Source organism: Armigeres subalbatus, unplaced genomic scaffold (assembly GCF_024139115.2).
Source record: "Armigeres subalbatus isolate Guangzhou_Male unplaced genomic scaffold, GZ_Asu_2 Contig223, whole genome shotgun sequence".
NCBI lineage: Eukaryota > Metazoa > Arthropoda > Insecta > Diptera > Culicidae > Armigeres > Armigeres subalbatus.
The window spans coordinates 39,510-46,728 of NW_026942958.1; the positions used below are offsets into that span (position 1 = coordinate 39,510).

Below are 7,219 nucleotides of genomic sequence, written 5' to 3' on the forward strand. Positions count from 1 at the left end.
TAACGTGAATCATTTTCTTAGGCTCATGAGGTAACATGTTACCCTAAAGTTCGGGTCATGTTAGGCTCATTCTCCTTACTGGGAAGTGTCAGAAAGTGAGTACACGCAAAACTGAAAGTATGTTCTTTTGTGGATATATTTATTAAGGCTTTGGTCCTTGCTTTGGTCCGTTTGGTCCGAATCGTGAATAATTAATTAATAATTATTAACCCTTAAATGCGCAAGGTTGTTTTAAAACAACAAACCGAAAATACGTTTAATGTTTATGATTTCAATGGTTATTTACATTAAAAATATTTACGACGATTTCTAAAAAAATCGCCTTGCGCCTTTAAGGGTTAAAATCAATTAAACATAAATACAGTATCCCCCCGCTTTAGGGCTCATTCACAAATTACATAACGCAAAAAATACAGATTTGAACCCCCACCCACCCCTCCGTTACTTGTTTGTAACATTTCCTCTATACCCACTCACTCCTATCTGTGACGCATGTCTTACTAAAATTTTACAAAAATGATAATACCAATTTTAGTGAACTGTCAAATTTTAATTTAATTGGTAATTTCGTTTTTTATATTATTTTATTATCATAAATGTTACCCGTAACAGAACTAAGCAAACCCACCCACCCACTAGACGAACCGTAAAATTTTGTAACGCAATATTGTGTACCCACCCACCCCTTTATGCGTTATGTAATTTGTGAATGAGCCCTTATCCAGACCTCGCTAATCCGACGACTCGTTAGTCCGGATCTCGCCAATTCGGAATTTTCCGGATTAAAAAGTTTCAACCTGGGTGCTGCGGATAGAGCCGCTTTTCTGCGCTCAAGCTAGTAGAGGGATATTTTGAAATCGCTCCCATAAACAAAATTATTTTGCAGTAACTTGGCTGTCAAACATTTCCCGCTCTTCGAATTTCTCTTTCCACGCTGCATGAAGGCGCACAAATGCGCTAGACTCTACATGACTTTACGATTGTTTACATACATTAATGCTCCAATCAGCTACTGAATCTCGTGAAATATCGTAACGAGTGCTTTTTAGTTGCATTCCTACTAATTTTCCACTCGAAATATATAGTAAGAATATTAGTTACAAAAAATACAAAACTCAAACAAAGTTTATTTCTATTTTTTCCCCAAATAATAACAATACTTCTCAATATTAGATCAGAAACGAACATAACCACAATCTTCAATGTTTGGCTCCGGCACAATAGAAAATTTTGGCTTCAGTTTGACAACCAAATCGATTCTATCCGCACCACCCAGGTTTCAACGGGGTGCTGCGGACTCGGCTGCGGATAGAGCCGCTTTTCTGCGCTCAAGCTAGTAGAGGGATATTTTGAAATCGCTCCCATAAACAAAATTATTTTGCAGTAACTTGGCTGTCAAACATTTCCCGCTCTTCGAATTTCTCTTTCCACGCTGCATGAAGGCGCACAAATGCGCTAGACTCTACATGACTTTACGATTGTTTACATACATTAATGCTCCAATCAGCTACTGAATCTCGTGAAATATCGTAACGAGTGCTTTTTAGTTGCATTCCTACTAATTTTCCACTCGAAATATATAGTAAGAATATTAGTTACAAAGAATACAAAATTCAAACAAAGTTTATTTCTATTTTTTCCCCAAATAATAACAATACTTCTCAATATTAGATCAGAAACGAACATAACCACAATCTTCAATGTTTGGCTCCGGCACAATAGAAAATTTTGGCTTCAGTTTGACAACCAAATCGATTCTATCCGCACCACCCAGGGTTTCAACATCCATTTAAACACATTATGCTGTCAGGTTTCAAATTTGTGCTGTGCTTTTGTTTTGGTTCATTTGTATGGATTTGACAGTCGGATTAAGAGCACCTCCACGGGAGTCCTCATCGCTATTCTTATAATAGCGCTCCTTCCCGAGTGCTATTTAAGGATAGCGCCCCATCTTCCCACCGGTGGTTTCTATTTTAGATATAGCGACTTTATAAACATATTGAGTTCTCACCGGGCGTTGCTAAAAATAGTCATCTTCTTCTTCAATGGCTCTACATTCCAACTGGAACTGGGCTAGCTGCACAACTTAGTATTTTATTAGCATTTCCTTAGTTATTAATTGAAAGTTTTTCTATGCCCGCTTTTTCATGAGTATGGTATTTTGTGTAACAAGCACAATGGATACACTATGCCCATGAAGCCCACTCGAAAAAATACTTGGCCGAATCGGGAATAGAACTCACCATCTCCGGAAGGCCAACTGGGATTAATCCTATGCTTTTGCTCGCAAAGCTAACTGAAGACCCGCCATAGTACTTAAATATCAAGACAAAATTTTCAAAACGACTTATCTGCTTTTGTAAACAAAGATTCAAACGACGATTTGACGAATCTGATAGCTCTCCCACGCAAACCAACACCATCAACAGGTAGCGGAATCCTTCACCTGCCTACTGATAGTGTTGGTTTGCGTGGGAGAGCTATCAGATTCGTCAAATCGTCGTTTGAATCTTTGTTTACAAAAGCAGATAAGTCGTTTTGAAAATTTTGTCTTGATATAATATATCAAGCATTTTTTTCATTTTTTAAAGTTATTCCTTCTGGATTTCCTTCCTTCTGGATGTTTTTTTGTTTTTTTTTTATTAGCGAGACTTTTAACCCTAGGCTGACTCGTCTCGTTCCTGGAAATTCAACTCGAAACTACTTCCGAAAGAATCCGGCGAATTCTCTTGCAAAGTTTTTTGAAACCACAAAAAAGATTATAGGACAATTCCAATAAAAAATATAAAAGATTCTGGAAGAAACCCTAAAACTATTCTGGGGGAACTGCTAAAGATTATTAAAAGAAGTCAATGATTGATGGGAGAACTCCCGGAGAAATCTTCCAGGGATCCTAGATGAATTTTCAAAGCAAATCATGTAGGGGAACTGCTCCTGGATTTCATCTCATGGCTCCGATATTCACCCAAAAACAAAGCTATAGAAAGGTATTAGATTTATTTCTCTTTATTTCGCATGTTTACAAAAAGCAGCCCCAAAATTGGTGCCGTTTTTCTTTGTTCTGCGATGAGATGAAAATATGTTCAGTGATCTTCATGATCGGAACAGTTCCTGTATGACGAACGACAGAAAAAAGAAACTTGCGGTAGATTTTCTGGAGGAACTCCTTGAAAAACATACTGAACAATTATTAAAATCTTAGGGATTCCTGGAAGACCTCCTCCTTGAACAACTTGCAACAAAACGAACAAAACAGTAGGATTTTCTTTCACGGAAAATCCATGGATATTGTGGGCTCTACCGGACGCCGGTGTATCGCTCCTCATTATCTCCTAATCTGTTGCTGTAAATACTTTTATTTGCCTTGATATTTAATAACACCCGCCGAAATTTTTCTGAAAAGATAAACAATTTTTATCAATACTAAAGTCACCTCCACAGGAGTCCCCATCTGGGGCCCTATCGCTATTTCCGGGCCCTGTATAGGGACCCACTTCTACACCGGAGGTATCTAAACGGAATGTAAAATAAGAACGCAACTCAAAATTAGCCGTGAGTTTCCAAATTTAGCGCCCCATACTGCGGGTTGCTAAATTTCCATACAGGGTTGCTATTTTGTGAAACGTCACTTTGGTATCGATCAAAATTGCAGAAAATCTGTTTTTCTGTTTTCAGAACAATTTCGATGGAATTAAATAGTTATTAAATAGCAAGGGAAATATCCATTTTTTATCTAGTGCCCCAGTTCAACTCCGCGAAGAAGTAATTGAAGTAATAGAGCTATAATAAGGAGCGATGCGCACCGGCTCCCGCTAGAGCCCGAAATATTCATGGATTGTTCGCTGAAGGAAATTCTACTGTTTTTATTTTGCAAGGTCTTCCAGGAATCTCTCAGAATGTTCCTTTAGTAATTATTTAGTATGATCTTCAACTAGTTCCTCCAGAAAATCTTCCGCAAGTTTCTCTTTTTTGTCGTTTATTCAATTATGACTTGTTTTTGAAATTCATGTAGGCAGATTTCTTCAGGAGTTCCCAGCAGTTCTCCCAGAATAGTTTTAGGATTTCTTCCAGAATCTTTCGAGATATTTTATTGGAATCGCCCAATAATAATATCTTTGATAATTTCAATTGGAAAGCTAGTTTTTCAGGGGAATTCTTTACTTTCGGTGTTGTCACATTTTTTTCCGGGACATCCTTCAGAGAAAAAAAAACTGTGGAGGCATTCCTGTAGGATGGTGTCAAGAGATTCCTGTAGGAAAACTAGTATGAATTTCAGGAGGGTTTATTTTGACTGCAAGTATAAATCCCCGAAAAAAAATTCCAGGAGAAAGGAAGTCCAGAAGGTATAACGGTTAAAAAATTTACTACGACGGATCTCCAGCTACCCTTGCGAGCAAAAGCGTAGAATTGCTCTCCGGAGATAGCGAGTTCTATTCCCGATTCGGTCAAGGATGTTTTCGAGTGGGCTCTTTGGGCATAGTTGTCACACAAAATACATACTCTTGCAATGGCGGGCACGAAAATCTTTCAATTAATAACTGAGGAAATGCTAATAGAACTAAGTTAAGCAGCTAGCCAAATTCCAGTTGGAATGTAGAGCCATTGAAGAAGATGACTACTTTTAGCAACGCCCGATGAGAACTCAATATGTTTACAAAGTCGCTATTCCTAAAACAGAAACCACCGGTGGAAAGATGGGGTGCTATCCTAAAATAGCATTCGGAATGGAGCGCTATAATAAGAATAGCGATGAGGACTCCCGTGGAGGTATACTGTATTATTTTATTTATTCAGACTAAGGGCGAAGTGGCCTGTGCGGTATAAGAGTCTTCTCCATTCGGCTCGATCTATGATGGCTACACGTCGCCAACCACGCAGTCTACGTTGGGTCCGCAAGTCATCTTCCACCAGATCGATCCACCTTGCCCGCTGCGCACCTCGCCTTCTTGTGCCCGTTGGATCGTTGTCGAGAACCATTTTCACCGGGTTACTGTCCAACATTCTGGCTACGTACCCGGCCCACCGCAGTCGTCCGATTTTCGCGGTGTGAACGATGGATGGTTCTCCCAGCAGCTCATGCAACTCGTGGTTCATTCGCATTGTGGCAAAAAATACCATATTGATAGTTTAAATTAAATGCACAACACCAATTGATTTGTACAGACTACATACTGCATTAAATTCAAACGAACTATGTAGTAATTTTTACCATGGTTGCTCAATAAACAAACAATTGTCAAAAATACCATTAGACATAGTTAATTTGACCAAAATAAATTGTTGAAGAAACAAACATTTTTTGCATTTAAAATGATAATTGTGTAGTAAATTTCACTGCATTTGTTTGTTTTTTTCATGGACTTTTCTACTAAGCAATAATTAATGCAACAATAAATCAATTATGTATAAAACATATTGTATTTATTATTATAAACGTTTACAGAAATATCCCGTTCAAAATGGAACTTTTCGCTCAGCTGTTTCCCATAGCTGTGCATCAGCTTCCTCCATTTCGCGGCGGAAAAAATATCTGCCTGGACCATTCCACCAATGACCACAAGATATTGCTCCATTACATCATTTCCTGCATTGAAAAGCTCATTTGAATTCATCAAAAAACTAGCACCGAAACAATCTTACCTTCGAAAATAAAATGAACTGATGAATCCAGTTCCAATTATCGGTCATAATTCTTGGAGCTTCGACTTTTTATTACGGGCTGCAAAAAAAAACAACGTTTTGCGATATATTTTTTTTACCCATGGAATATATACAAATCACGAACCACGAAGCGCTGCTTCCACAACTATATCTTGACGACAGCACTCACTTTGAAATAAAATTTATCGAATAACAAAAGAATTAAGATTGTTAACTTCTAAAGCGGAAAAGATGACGTGTTTTGTTGGAAAAAAGTAGAACGAGTAAACAGGAACAGGTATTGTTATTTTTACCAAGCTCATGGTTAAATATACAGTACAGTGATCGTTCGCTAATCCGCGCCAGAAAATATCGATCCCGCCAAACACGGAAACAAAACGTCAACGAGTTTTTGACATCACATTCTGACGTTTAGCTGCTTTTTAATTGGGTTTCGCCCCAATTAGCGAACCCCCAACTAAAAACGCCCCAACTAGAAAAAACCCCAATTAGCGAACGCTCACTGTAGTAGCATAGTGTTTGAAAATAATGTTGTTATTTTGACAATACAAGGAATTGTTATTTTTACTACGCGATCATAGTTGACTTTACTGCATTCTTGATTTCAGTGTAGATGGTACGCAGTATAGATAGTGGAATATATAGATGAGCGAAGATAAATCCTCTGTCTCCAAACGAACTGTCAAACGTGTCTCCAAACGAGCATGACATCACGATTTCAATGGAAACGTTAAGCGCTGTGACGTCATATGCGCGTGTGCATGGGCAAAAAAATCAACTCAGCCATGCTTTCGCTCATCTATAGATTCTACTATCTATAGTACGCAGCACTTTCCTTTCGAAAACTCCAAGGGCCCATACACAAATTACATAACGCTTTAGGGGGTGGAAGGGTACCTGCCAGAGCGTTACGGCCCATACAAATTTCAGAACCCTTCCATACAAAAAACTTTACGATGGGGTGGGTGGGGGTTGAAAATGGTCAAATTTCGCGTTATGTAATTTGTGAATGAACCCCAAGTGCGCGTTGCTCCTCCACGAGCATTGTCCAGGTCTCGTGTCCATGTACCGCTTTATACACTGTATCACAGAGAACAGACATGGAGGCTCGAACAATATTTCTTGCAAAACATGTGTAAACAAACACACCGAACCTCAAAGCCATCGACATTGCAACTCACAATCTCATTTTGACAACACGATGGCGCTGGCATGCTCTTGCATGCATAACGACACTAGCGCACAGTGGCATAACGGCGACATTGCAAAGTAATTTCAAAATGAACAGTAAAAAGTTATCACAACATGGCGAGTCTGTTCTCTGTGACTGTATTCACCGACCGCAACTGTTACTGCGAAAAACCATCGTCCAATCTGTCACTCTCTGTCCACTCAGTGTGCACCGCCGAGCTACCCATAGCACCACCACAGACAAACAGACGTAACACTAGAGAAATTTCCATCGACCATGACTTCAACGATCAATTTGAATTTGGTCGATTGCGCGTTTCACAACTAGTGGCGCTAGCGTCGTAATCCTTCGAGTTTGACATTTCAC

The 7,219-nt window shown here is 39.0% G+C and overlaps 1 long non-coding RNA gene across 1 annotated transcript; it reads right to left on the reverse strand.

Annotated features, from left to right (window-relative positions):
* Window positions 1-5,448: 5,448 nt before the first annotated feature.
* Window positions 5,449-5,924, reverse strand: LOC134203766 (uncharacterized). The gene is made up of 3 exons (XR_009977697.1): window positions 5,786-5,924; window positions 5,641-5,719; window positions 5,449-5,584 (listed from the first exon to the last, which is right to left on the reverse strand). It is a non-coding gene; the product is annotated as an uncharacterized LOC134203766 (long non-coding RNA).
* Between the last annotated feature and the right edge of the window lie 1,295 nt (window positions 5,925-7,219).